We start from the raw sequence: 14,672 nt of genomic DNA on the forward strand, positions 1-14,672 counted from the left end.
ATAGATCAGGCTGGCCTCTCACTCATAGACATCCACCTGCCTCTGCCTCTCAAATGCTGGAATTAAAGGTATGCACTACCATACCAGTTAAGCACATATTTAAAACATTAAAAACTAGCCCCTGCATGTGAGAGACAGCAGAAAGAATTTGCCTTTCTGAATCTGAGTCACCTCAGTTATCATAAGAGTTTCCAGATACATCTATTTTTCTTGAAAATTTAATAATCTCACTTTATCACTACACTTTCATGTGTATTCCCTGTTTGTTAACCCTTTATCTATGCATGGTAATCTGAGTTGCCTCTGCTTTCTGGCTACAGTAAATGCAGCAGTGACAAGCATGGGTGTAAATATCTCTGCTGTGGGATGGAGAGTCCTTTGGGTGTACGCCCAGGAGTGGAACAGCTGGGTCATATGGTCGTTCTATTTTTAATTTCTTAAAAAACTACTGATTTCCATAGTGGGTGCAACATTTCAGCTTCTCAGTAATAGCAAATAAACATTTCTCTTTCCCATATCTTTACCACTATTTGTGGTCATTTGTGTCTTTTTTATCTTAGGTATTTTGATGAGGATAAGATGGAATTCCAAAGCAACTTGCATTTTCTTGGTGGCTAAGGATAATGAATATATTTTTAAAAATTTATTGACTATTTGGGCCATTTGGATTTCTTTTCTTGAGAACTCACTAGTTAGTTCATTAGCTTATTAGCAAGATCTCTCTCTCTCTCTCTCTCTCTCTCTCTCTCTCTCTCTCTCTCTCTCTCTCTCTCATGTGTGTGTGTGTTTGTTTAAATTTTGTAGTTCTTTATATATTCTAGATATTACCTCCTGTCTGAGATATAGTTGACAACATTTTTTACCTTTATGTTTTTAATTAATTTATTCAGATTACAATTCAACTGTTATCTCATCACTTGTATCCACCCATTCCTCCCTCCATCCCACCCTCACCCTATTTCTCTCCCCTGGGTCTATGTGCGAGGAGGATCTCCCCCCCCCCAACCCCTTTATGGTCATAGGCTATCAAGTCTCATCTTGGTAGCCTGCTTATTCTTTCTTTGAGTACCACCAGGGGTCCCCACCAACGGGAGGGCTAACAACATTTTTTTAACCTACTCTATAGTCTGTCTCTTCACTCTCTTACTGTATGGAGGTTTTTAATTTCCTGTAACCTCATTTTCCAATCTTAAAGTTATTTCTTATACTACTGTATGGCCTGCCCAGAAAGTCATTGCCTGTGCTTATGTGGGAAAGTGTTTTCTTGCTCTAGTTCTAATGTTTCAGGTTTAAATTCATGACTAAATTCATTACTTTTATCCATTTTTTATTGATTTTTTTTGTGAGAATAAAAGAGAGAGAGAGCTTTAATTTCTTTGTCCTCAAACAGTTCCACAACATTGATTGATCAATTAATAGAAGGAGCAGGAGAAGCCTACCAAAATCATTCCGTGAAGACAAGAGCAAAGATCAGGCACATCAAACACTCCTAAAACTACAAACAAATTTTTCTGATGTACATAGATGTGATTTTCTCAACAAAATGCTTACAAATTAAATTCAAGAACACATTAAGAGGATCATATTTATTTGGCGTGCCAATATGGGGAAGCAGATGCAGATGGATCTTCAGGAGATCTGTGCTAGACAGGGCTACATAGGAGGGTGCCATCTCCAGAGAAGTCATACTCATGTGCAAGCCAATAAATGTAGTGCATCATATATATAAATATAATTAAGGACAAAAATTATATGATCACTTTAACAACGCATGAGGAAAAGGTGTTTGACACCATGTAGCATGGCTTCATGAGAAAAGTCCTAAATAAAATTCACTATTTTCTCATTTTCATACTCTTGCCAGAGTAAGGACCTCAATGAATATGCACAGTGTTCTGCCTGCCAGCTGGACTCCACATGCCACAATTTGTTGTTGAAATACAGTCTGCATCCATTTGGTGTTATTTCTGTGTGTGCGTGTTTAGGACTGCCACTTGGGATTGGATAGCCTATCAGGAAGCTCGTCCTTAGAGAAGACGGAAGCTACTTCTCAGGAGTCATCAGTAGCTTTACATCTAAGAGTGGAGCTTGTGAGAGTTCCCCACATGTCTTATGAAGGTAGCCACATTTTTGTGATTTCATAGGTACAGCTTGCCAGTCACATAGAAGACACAACCGCAAAGCAGATGTCATGGTCCTCTCTGGTTCTTACCATCTTCCCACGTCTTCTTCTGTAATAGCGCTGTGCTATTGTTGATGAATCAAAATTCTGGGCCATCTAGATAACCTCACACCAGGCTCTGAAGACAGGGAGCCATGGCATACATGGCTAAAGACCCATCATCTTCAGAACTCAACGATGTTGCCTACTGAGCTGAGATGCTCAACATGCTTTGTAGACTAGTTCCTTCTCTTGTCGCTGAGACAGCATACTTGAAAAAAAAAAGCCACCGATGGAAGCAAAGCTTCATTTTGGTTCATTGTTTCAGGGTGCAGTCGCTAATGGCAGCGGAGGCTGGATAGCTGAAGCAGCTAAGTCTATTAGTGGTACAAGCTTATGGCATGACGTATGCTCTTACTGCACTTGGATGCAGGGCCAGACTGAAAGCAGAGGTGAATGCAACCTTCAAAGGCCTGCGTTTATTAGCGTATGTCTGCCAGCTGGACTCCATGTCCCAAAGGTTCAATCTTCTCCCAAAACAGCAATATTTGGAGACCCAGTATTCAAACACACAAGCTTGCAGGCAGACATTTCAAACCCAGTCAAAACACTTGGCATTTTCTAGTTCTTCCTGATTTGAATCGTTTTTGCTAACTTGTGCACCTGTTTTTTTCCCAACATACATCCAGTAAGGGATGTGTGCTGTATAAATATTCAAGCATTTCCTCCTTCTCCTCCTCCTCCTCCTCCTCTTCCTCCTCCTCCTTCTCTCCCACCACCCTTGAAGAACCCCTTGCTTCTCTATTGTGCCTATTAGGAGCTCACTAGTCCGTTAATGCACTCCCCACTGGAGCATTTAATATGCCGTCCTGGCTGTACCATGGATTAACCTCTGTGTCTGTGTTCTGCTTTACCAGCTAAGTGTGGACAACTCAACTTTGTCTTCGGTTCTTTAAGGACGTGACTTTGCCTGGCAAGGCTCATCCTGCACCTCCCTTACCTCCACAAACTCCAAGGCTTTTGAACAGCAACACTTGCCTCTGGCCTCCCAGCCACACTTGTGTCTCGTGCTAACCAGAATGCTTCCTTAGTGCACTGGTTAATTCCTAACTCGTTCCTGCCTGATTTACCTTCACTCAAGGTAGGAGGGATTTTTTTTCTCAGCCTGGTTTGTAGGAGTTCCCCCAGAAAAGCCCAGGGGCCTAAGCAGCTGGAGTCACACGTTTTAATGATCTAAAATTTAATTGATTTAAAAATCAAAGCCACTTAGGACAAAAATAAACCGTGCAGGTCTCGTTTTCCCAGTGACCTCAATCCTACACAGTAGGAAAGTTTAGACCTGTTCCATGGCAGACTAGGTTGTAAAATAAACAAAACAAGTTTGTTGTCATTAGACCAGAGGGAAGTACTGAGGCAAGGTGATTTTTCAATGGGTACAATCAATGTTGCATCCTCTCTCACACTGTCCCTCCCTTCTTAAAATGGACCTCGTAGCATAGACCCTGACAGTCGGGTCTGAGCTATAAAGTCCACTGTATTTGTTTTCAGAACAAGAGTTTAAAATGTTCACTTTCTAGCAGGTTATGGAGGTATGAAAACTGAAAGTAAAAAAAAAAAGCCCTGAGCATGTAAAGAAACTGCAGTGCCTAAAACTCTCCAGAAGTACTCAGAATGACAGAGCTCTTAACCAATGAAATGTGAGAGTCAAGGCACACATTGTTACCACTAGGCAAATAATAAGAAGCAGGTATAAGGATGACATCACTGAAAGCCCTTCTCATTGGCTATTCCTCTGTGAGCCGGTACTGTTCTATTTGTGGAAGCAGCAGCCTTATTCAAATTAACCTTTCCACACGGGGGGAGGTGGGGGGTGAGTAATACACTCCGCAGTCCTTTCCTGAAGGTGATGTGCTCCTGGGTTCTCTGTGCACTGTCTCTGAGCAGGCAAAATAAAAATAAATTCAGCTGTGGCAGGGTTTCAGAGAGAGAGAGAGAGAGAGAGAGAGAGAGAGAGAGAGAGAGAGAGAGAGAGAGTCGCTGCTGGAATTAGATCAGGTCAGTTGAAAGAATCTGGGGCTGAGTTACAACTAATTTCTGAATTTTCTCTTTGCTCTCTCTCTCCTCCCATCCTCCTTATTATTTCTCCATGTCTCCTTCCTGGCTTCAACTGGCTGCAGAGACTAAACTTGGTACTTGGTAGCCCTCCAAGGGGTCATTTGGGAGGAATGTCTTTGAATAGTAATACCCCTGTCCGGTGCTGTGTAGGGGTCTAGCAGACAGGTCATATTAACAGATGGTTTTCTGAAACCGTGAAAAGCCTCAGGAGAACAAGGCTGATGAGATAATTTAATCACATTTACTGTAGGCTGAGAAACTGTCATTTTGTGGCCTGTGACAGTTATGTAAGACGGGGCCTCTAGCTCCAGCAGCGACATCGGGGACGCTCCGCTGTCTTTAACTCTTAGAACTTTCCTCCAGCTTCACAGGGAAGTGTCCCGCATGGAGGCTAGGGTTTTGACCTTTTCTACTGTTATTCTTAATCTCAAGAACTTGCACAGCTTTGCTAGAATGAATGGGTAGAGTTTCCTGATTTTTATGTTTAATTGTACTTTTTTTTTTTGACCTCTTCACATGTCTGTCTCGCTGTCTCTTGTCATCTTTGAAGATCTATGACCTAAGACACCATGTAAACTACTGAACCTCACCTTGAGGAATATTGGCTTCAGTCATTTCCTGCTTTCAATATTTATGGACGTTTCCCACCCCTCCCCCGGGGCCTTTTCCACCACTTCTTTCCTACCCCAACTCTTTTCTGCTTGTCCCAGTCAAGTCAGAAAGGCAAGTGAGCAACATCCACAGAAAGTGGAAGTTTGGCAAAGATAGTATTTCAGGTCCGAAGACAAGTTGGTGCATGCAAAGAACTAAACACCGCTACTCAGTCAAACAGGTGGAGTCTGATGTGGCGTTGAAGGACACCTTCTTAACAGGTGCTGGCACCTGAAAGCACAGTGTTGCTGCAGGGCTCCACAGAGACTATGTGAAAAGAAACTAAAACTTGAATAAACTATGAAAGAAAACAAGTGTTCTTAGCAGCATGGGGGAGGGGGGTTGCATTTCTATTTACTCACAGACAGCCCTATCTAGGTTGTTTGTTTGCTTGGTTTTTTTTTTTCTGTGTTATTTTTAGCTCTTTTAAATGTATCTGGCTACTGTAGCTGCAGCTGGGTTCTGAAGAACACTTCCCCAATTCAGAAAGTAGCCTGTGTGAGGATGGCTACTGCAGGATGTTTTCCTATGTTGTTTCCCCCCCAAGGCGCTCAATAATGCGGGAGAGGATGGGATGCAAAGGGTGCTGGAAAGCTTGTTGGCTAGCGGGGAACAGGTGCTACTGAGAGAAAGAGAGACAGACAGACAGACAGACAGACAGACAGACAGATAGACAGACAGAGGAGCAGAAAGGGTGAGGCACAGGCTCCAAGTCCTTCCACCCTAGTGCTCAACCCTGCTCTGCCCCACCCTCCTACCCTCTGCCAAGAGTCAACTTGAGCTGTTAGGTACTCTCTGCTGAGGAGATGGGAGTCTAGACTGATAGAAGAGCTGTGTGAGTGTGTGAGTGTGTGTGTGTGAGTGTGTGTGTGTGTGTGTGTGTGTGTGTGTGTGTGTGCGCGCACACACACACACACACACACACAGACAACCCACCCGCATTAGGTTTCTTAGCTTCCATTTCTTGACTCCCTGCCCCCTTTCCTGACTAACTCTGCTCCTCCCTTCCTTTGAAACCAGACTGTTTCCTGGCACACCTAGCCAGGCACCCCACTGAGGGGAGCTGGGAGGCTGCGTTTTGACCTGGCACCGCACGTAGTTCCAGCTCCTTATGCCTGAATGCCGCATTGTTCCTGAGCTGAATGAAGTTTTGGAAAATGACTTTCAGATGTGAACGTTCCCCTCTGGGGCCGCTTTACCCTCTTGTACTGCTTCACTGACATTTGGAACGCCATAAAAATCATCTCTGTTTGGCTCGGGATGAAAACAGAAAGATAGCATCTTAGGTGACAGGGGCTGATAAAATTCGCTTTGCTTCAGCTTATGACCACTACCAAATAACTTAATTACTGCCTTTGCCTTGCTTCGGTGTGCCTCTTATGTGGTTAACGCTCCTATCCGTGGGGTTATTTTAGTCAGTGCCCACAAAATACTGTGCCCGTCTTTATCTGAACTCTGATCAGAAACCTGCCTAGTCCTCCTCAGTTTGTTGGACGTTTGGTGCTTTTTTTTCCCCTCTCCCCCTCCCCTTCAAACCAGAAAAGTAGCTGCTGAAAGCTGAACAGTTGCTATGGCAACCTCTTGGCAGCTTCCTCAGCTAGTAACAGTGTTGATTTCCCCGGCGGGTGGGAGGGGGTGGAGCTCTAAGGAGGTAAAGAAAGGTTACTGTGCACTTAGTTAATATGCAAAACCACTTACACAGTGCTGGGTGAGCAATGAATAAGTGCAAACAAAGCCATGCTTGATCAGCTAACATGGACTTTGCACACAAGTACATCTGTGCAAGGATGCAGATGTTGGCTCAGAGAGAAATTTTGCCATCGGACAGGAAAGGACAGACGAGGTCACACTACAAGAGGTTAAACATGATTTTTGTAGTGGTTGGAGAGTGTGGACAAAATAAAGGAAGCGGGGGTTTTTAATTGCCTTGCTCTTTTTTTTTTTTTTCTTTGTTCGAGGGAAAACATAGTGATCTAAATTGCAGGATGGTGTTTTCGCTGAAAATCTAACATACTGAAGTTCAAGTTTGCATCAATTAAACTCCATGTAAGATAAACCAATATGTTCAGATATACGCAAGCATAGCATAATTTGGGTTTGTGCTTGAACAAAACATAAGGCTGAAGTGGCATCGTTCACCCCAGAGTTTACAGACAAAGAAGCAGTTTAGTAACTTAGGGCTGGGCGAGGGGGTGTCTGATGTTCACTCTTCATCTGTCTCCTCTCTGTCTCTCAGTCTCTCTGTGTCTCTTCCCCCCTCTTCTCTACTCTCCTTCCCCTCCCCCCCGCCCCTCCCCTCCCCTCCCCCCCACCCCACCCCCACCCCCGGCTTCTCTCTCTTCCCTCCCTAGAAGTCTTTTTCCCTTCTTGCCTTGCTTTAGTAGCTCCCTACTCGATTCCTAGGGCCTAAGCAGGTAGGAACTCGAGGTCCCTAGGAATGTGCTGCCAGGCAAGGGGCACCTGTATGAGCAGGGAGCTGCAGCCAGCTCCTCCACCCCGCGCCCGGGCCAGCGGAGTTACAAGTTAAAGAAGCAGCAAACCAATGGAATGCTGCCGCCAGAGCAGAGGTCTGCCCAGCAGGTGTCACTAGGGATTGAAAGCTTAGGAGACCTTTGGGACTGGGCCTAAGAAATGGCCATGTAATGATTAATGAAGCCTCCTTTCAAATATCTTTGAGGTGCAAAATGTGTGTCCTTCTTCCAAGGGAAGTTGTAAATGCTAGGTAAAGCTTAGCTGAAGGTAAAGAGATTCTGGACCATTCTCTCTCCAAGGGTCTTATCTCCACGCATTCGTCTCCATTCCAAACACCAGAAGTCAGGGACTGAAGTCTCAGCAAAGGCACCCTGAGGGCTGGAGCGGGAGCACACACACCGCAAGCCAAAGCAAGTGCAGAAAAGGAGGAGTGTGATTCCTGCCGCCTAGGTCAGCCTCCTACCTAACCACAGAAATGCTGACTTTGTGGGGTGGAGATCAGAGTGCACTTTCAAACTGCAAATTTCCCAAGAGCCTCTGCATAAATTAGGTCAGCTTGTTTTATTAGGACTTAATACTTTTCCTGAAGATTGAGTTTCACTTTTTAAAAATTGCATTGATATTATTAACTAATTTATACACCTAGGAATATTAATATATATGTATATACATATATAAATATTACATATGTACATACATATATTACATATGTGTATTACATACACAGATATATTATAAATGTATATGTCAAATGTGTATATACATTTGTGACTATATATATATATATATATATATATATATATATATATATATATACATACATATATTTCCTTAGAAGTTAAGGTAAACTTTATCTCCCCTAAATACTTTCACTGATTCCCCCTTTGCTTTGTCTTCCTGGAAAACAAATTTTCATCATAAATTTCAGTAGACTTTCTATTACACTTTTTTTTTTGTTATTGTTTTTCAAGACAGGGTTTCTCTGTGTAGCCCTGGCTGTCCCGGACTCACTTTGAAGACCAGGCTGGCCTCAAATTCACAGAGATTCACCTGTCTCTGCCTCCCGAGTCCTGGGATGAAAGGCGTGCACCACCACGCCCGGCTTATCACACTTTTCTTACGTCGTTTCTCATCATGAATTTCTACCTTGCATTGATTATTTTAGAATTTTGAACACCTGTGCCGCATATATTGCTTCATATTATTTGTGTACATACACATATATAATGAAGAAAGAACAGGGGAGAAAGAATCAAGAGGCGGCCTGGCTTTCCCAACACTCAGCGTCTAATGATGAGTTCATTAGTCTCGCTTATCTTCAGTTCCTGGGCGGTAGGTGGACAGAGAGAGCAGAGAACTGGTTAGAGGGAGGTTACATGAAACTTGGGGTGCCACCCTGTGCCTGAGGAGGTGCAGAAGCAGAATATGTACCCTGGGAATGAGAGCCTCAAGACAAAGGTGGGTGTGTCCGGGGATGCTCAGAGAGCACTTGCTAGGACACTAGTTAGTGCTCTTTCCCCGTAGTCATAATAAAACGTCCACCAAGCAGACGTAATCCTCATTTGACACATTGGAGAAACCAGGCTTAAAAGACGCTGCCCCGTGTGGTCACTCGGCATTGTTTAACAAAGCTGGGTCGTCTAAAAGCCAGGAGAAGCTGCTACTTTTAATGATGATAGCTACAGCGCAGGAAGACAAAGGAAAGCCATGAGGCACTGAGGAGCCGCTTGCAAATGATCCTTTGTTTTCTGTTCTTTCTCCTGGGGAAACCCCATCATAAGATCCACCAAGGACAGTCCTACAAACAGAACCCCCCCAGTCTACAGCTATGCAATTAGGGCAGATTTTTATTAAGCTCTTAATCAGTCATTATAGTTGTCTCTATTTGATAGGGAAAAAACCTAAATGACTTCAGCAGGACTGATGTCTACAGGCCCATTTTCTAACCACAGCTCTAACCATTCCGCTAATCACTTCACTGATGTTGTTTTAATGAGAGCTATTGTTATTATGCATTATTAATAAAAACTACCATTACTATTAATATCACTTATGAAAGATTCTATGAAGAGCTTTGGGACAGCACATGCGATTAACAGGAAGCCAATTTTCTATAGAGTGAAAAAAAAAAACCAGGTAAGTCTAGCTATCTACATTTGACCTCATAAAAAAAAAATAAGTAGTCCAAGTAAATTTTACATTCCCACAAGAAAAACCATGAGCCCCATGAAATATATGGTACTTCTGTGCTTCTCCATATAGCGCGAAATGTTCATAAGCCTCTAATCTCACGGCTGTGCCCTTGAATTTATTGGCTCTCATTTCAGAAAGTGCAGACTTACCCAAAAGACCATATTCAATATGAGTGAAAATGAACATATTTCTACTGTCAAACAGGATAGAGGGTGTTGGCTAAATAAGAATGGTGTCATAATTCTATGACAGATTCTAAATATACTCCAAGGGCTTCATAGTGTATTTAAGATCTGAGGCCAGGGAGCTATGCAGAAACCCCTTTCCTGTCCTCCCTCCCATGATCTTCCTATCTCAAGGATCACCCTGCACCTCCAAGCTGCCGTGTTCCACAGTCTTCAAGTACACTCTGCCTCTCTCTAAGGGAGAGGTGAATCAGAAGCCACAGGGCCAGCCAAGAGCGAGGGAGTATCTGGGAAGTACACAGGGTTACTCTGCTGTAGTCCGCACCCATGAGGGCCAGGCTCTGCATCCAGCAAACAGGTCAGGCCGTCCTGGCAAAATGAGACAATTTGCTCAGCATCCCCAGGTGTCCTGTATTCTGCAAACAGCACCTCATGTTTCTTCTTCAAGAAAGCGGGGGGGGGGGGGGGGAAGGCTTGTCCGGGGCTTCTGAAAACTAAATTTTTAAGAGCGTTTATATCTTTGTCCCAGACTATGTTTCTGGGTTGAATTGTTTAAAGGATTTGCTGAGGTAATAGTTTTTATCTGACATTAGGTATTATGGTGGCATTCCAGGGTATATGCAAGCTGGGTGAACTGAGAGGCCTGTGCTCATGAGACAAAGCCACAGGAAAGGAAAGGAGCCTGCCTCCACGTCTGATGACCTGAATCGAGTCCCGGGTTCCTACAGTAGTAAGGGCTAAGGCCAGGACCCGGCAGTAACATGTGTATCCATACATGTAGACACAACCAACAAATCATTAAGAGCATAGACAAAACTTGGACTGCTTAGTGTTGTTTTGAGGTGATGGGGATAAACTCAGTTCCTCACGAATGCTGGGTAACAGTTCTACCACTGAACAGCTCTCCCAGTTCCCTATCCTGTTTTCACACTTGCGGAGACAGGGACATAGGAGCAGAAAGTGCTGCAAGTAGTGGAGTAAAACCTAGATGAATGTACAGCCCAAGCTCCCTGAATTTTAGTCCAATGCTTTGTCTGCCCGTTAATGTCTCTCATTAAGTAGGAAAAATTTCCAAACCCCTCAGAAGGTATCGCTGCATGTGAATGTGATGCAAACGCTTGTGACTTTCTTTTTTTTTTTTTTTTAATTTAAAAGTCTTGGATATACTATTGGATTTTGTTGACTAGTTCTTTCAAGTTGTGTCTCAGCAGGTAGTGGAAATGAGGCTTTCACAGGAGTTCCGGACAGCACTCACAGTTGTCCCCCAGTAGTTTTAATAGTCAAGGGCAAGCATCCCGTTTACATTATAGCATATTCATGAAGAAGCCTTGAAAGGCAGCGGAAGTGTTAAGCAACATAGTCTACAATGTGACATGAGGAAGACTTTGCCATTCTGCACTTCCTCTGCTTTCTCTAGTTGAACAAGTTAGGAGACTGTGTGCAGATCGTTTGTGTGGTAGGTTTTAGAATTTATAAATCTCGAGACCTTGAGGACCTTCAAAACTAATATGCTTGCTAACCCACCACATGGCGTAAAAAATAAGACATGTTTGTATTTTGCTGGAATAAAATAGAACAGCATACGGAAACTTAAAATGAAAAAAAAATAGAACTCAGGGATGTTGGAATTGTAAACCAGTCCACGAATCATATTAATGCGTCCATGGAGGGAAACTGGACCAGCAGAAGCATCTTGTCCTAAACTACAGGACACCAGCAACAGGACTGACACCTTAAGTGGCTGTCTCTCACCTCTGAGACCTGTCTGGCTTCCATTATCCTTGCTGCACCTTTTTGGGTTCTTTGCTTCATTTCTGTGCTTTGGTTTGCTGTTTCTTCTCCCCAGGAAATTATTAATTCCAAACACACCCATGCTACTGGGGTGGGTGTCAGCATAGGTGGGTGCTGGCATCATACAGAGTCTCAGAATGGGTGCCTCCTTTACACTGAGGCTAGGGGTGGTGTGCAAAGACTGAAACACCACCACCCTGGTGTCTTGGTGGGGGGAGTTTCAACTACTAACACACTTCTCCTTGGTCACCATCTCTGCTTGGTGACTCTCCCCCCCAAAAAAAACCACTGGCAACACTATGGTACCAGCGTGGAGAAATTCTACAGATCCGGTTGTCAGTATCCATAAAGTCAACATGTGCCAATGAAGAGCAGGATGTCAGTGTCTGGGAAGCAAGGCATCCTCTTAATCATATCCCACCTGCTTGAGTGTGCAGAATCTTAAGGCTGAATTTTCAACTAAGCTATGAGCTCTGAAGATGAATATTAAATTAGGCTTTGGAAATTGGTGTGTGCTCCATCACAGAAGCACGCTTTCATTTTAACATTTAATTATGAAGCTGCCCCGTGAGGAGCTTTGAGCATGTGGCTGTCAGAAATCAGTCACACACGCGAGGGCTACAGTGCAACTGCACGTTGTTCCCGCCACCCCCCCCAGCCTCCTTCAGCCTCACCTGGTACTTGACTGACCTTGTGAGGCTGATGTGGCTGGACTTCCGAGATGGCGCTACCTACGTCATCCCAGGCCGAGCTGTGCTTTTCAAAGGTCTGCACAGAGAACTGGCCTTGAAAAGGCTAAGAGGAACCCCTCTGGCAAGCATTTCCGAGGAAAAACTCTCGGTGACAGGAGCTAAGAATGTTAGTACGAACAATTCTACCTGTGCCTGAAGAGATGTCAACCAAGTTTCCATTTATTCCAAACTGCTGTGAGAAATATTGAATTATTGTGCAGGAAGAATATATTCCTCACCCACCAAGAAGATTGCAACAATCTTCCAAAACGGAGAATGGCTTGTAACCGAGCACATAGATCAAAAATGGATTTATGTGAGCCTCGCAACTTGTACATATTTCAGTGTTGTTTATTTTATAGCCTTCGTCCATTACCTTGACAGAAGAAAATACTTGTTTCTTCCTAAATTTGTCTTCTGGTTAATTTTTAAATATATTTATAGTTTTGTTTAATATATCTTAAACTATATATATTAATACACACATATAGATACCCTGATACTTTATATTTTATTTTGGTTTATCTGATTGTCTCTGATTAATAACTATACATCACATCCCATGTGTGGCTATGTCTTTCTCCATGACATCATAGCAGGAATGTGAACCCTTTGTAAGTCTGCATTCTTAGCTTTTCAAGGTTCTGAAGGACAGACAGGCTGGGGTAACTTTAACCATTGCTCTGGGGACATTCACTGCAAAACTGTCGTGGGGGCTAGTTTTGTGTCTACATGACACAAACCAATGTCATTTTAGAATCAGGAGCTTCAGTTGAAAAAAGGCCTCCACCGGCCTCCATGCTCTGCATGTCCACTTCCTCTCTAGGGAGTCCCCACAGTGGCTGAGGGAAGAGCAAGGTTGCTCAAGCTCATGTCCTCTGCCTCTACATCCCTCAGCGTTGAGTCTCCTGTTCCCACACGTTTACCCAAGCTCTTGATTCTCCTTGCCCTACCCTAGTATTGTTCAAAGCTTTCAGAAGGAATTTGAGGATCTTAAAACAAAACAAAACAAAACAAAAAAACCGACAAACCATCTTAATAATGTTTGCCTACTCCAGTTATGTTATGTTCCCTGTGTGCTTTCTCTTCGAGCTCCTGGTGAGGCACAGGAGCAGACAGTCCCCGTGATGTGCGTTCCTCTGCCCTGGTGTGGTTTTGTTCCAGCTAAACTCTCAGCTTGGACTGTCTCCACCTTTTTGTCCGTTGGTTACAGACCTAATGGTCCCATTACTGTGCTTACCGTGCTGAATTAAGCTCTGCGCTTTAATTACCCTCCTCGAAGAGCACTTAGGACTAAAGGAAATGTCAACAATGTCCCTGCTTATTTCTTTCCGTCCATTGTGAACGATGCTGAATTGTGCTGAAGAAAAGTAGGTTTTTTTTTCCCTTACCCACTGAAAATCAGATCCTACTTTCCAATGTAAAAGGACTGGTTTTTAGAAGCTCTTTAACATTTCTTCCAGGCTGCCAAGAGTCTAAGCAGAAAGGCAGGAGCCAAATATACTATGGTCAGGTAGAGCTCTCCTCTGGGGCATTTAAAGTGTGTGTCTTCCATCCTAAGAGGAAAAAAAGGTATCCAAAGCAGAGAGATCCCTAATCTTTTCCCATTTTATCCCCAGAAATGTTTGATAAGTCAGCATATATATTTCTACAAAGTAGGCTTACAAATCAAATATACTGATAAAGATCATAAAATTTTTATTTTAAACAATTCTTTGTTATTCATTTAATTTTGTAATTTATTAAATATGAAGACAAATTTGCATACTAATGAAATGTATGTGCTTATTTACTTTTACATATCTTACTTTTAATTCAATATTTCAAGAGGTAGGGTATCTTAAGCATTTTTCAGAATTGGTTGATATTTTTATCACTAATGTTGAAAATGTTGCTTTCCATAAATAGATAATACAAGATGGTAGAAGTATATTTAGAATCATTTAAAAAGTTGTTGCAAACCGTATGCTACTCCCAAACCAAAAGTTTACCTAATGATTTTTGATTAAAAAAAAAAAGCCAACAACTCAAACAACTTTAAAAAAAAGCAAACATTTCAACATAATATAATTTCAAGATATACTAATACAATGTTAATGATTACATGCTAAGGAATGATGATCAGAAAAATAGTACAAAGTCTTAGTTTTCCATAATTAAACCCTTATGTTGTATAACAGCAGAAACTTTACATGTACAGTAAAAACTCTTTAATTCATAACACGCATCAGACTTGAATGTGAGCCACAGTGCTGCAGGCAGCATTCACGGGCGATGTGTGGCGTGATGGCAAGTGTATATAAAATGCACATGTCATATGTTTAAAACCTAGACTGAAGTGAAGTCATGAGAATCAATATGAGCGAGAGCATT

The 14,672-nt window shown here is 42.8% G+C and overlaps 1 protein-coding gene across 1 annotated transcript in view; it reads left to right on the top strand.

The window, feature by feature from the left end:
* The first annotated feature begins 3,251 nt into the window (after positions 1 to 3,251).
* KLF12 (KLF transcription factor 12) overlaps positions 3,252 to 14,672 on the top strand; it is a 581,105-nt gene continuing 569,684 nt past the window's right edge. The window contains exon 1 of the mRNA XM_084767870.1: positions 3,252 to 3,302. The gene's annotated coding sequence lies outside the window, so the exon portion shown is untranslated. The remainder of the gene's footprint in view (positions 3,303 to 14,672) is intronic.

This window comes from Acomys minous, assembly GCF_964271855.1.
Source record: "Acomys minous genome assembly, chromosome: 18".
Taxonomy (NCBI): Eukaryota; Metazoa; Chordata; class Mammalia; order Rodentia; family Muridae; genus Acomys; species Acomys minous.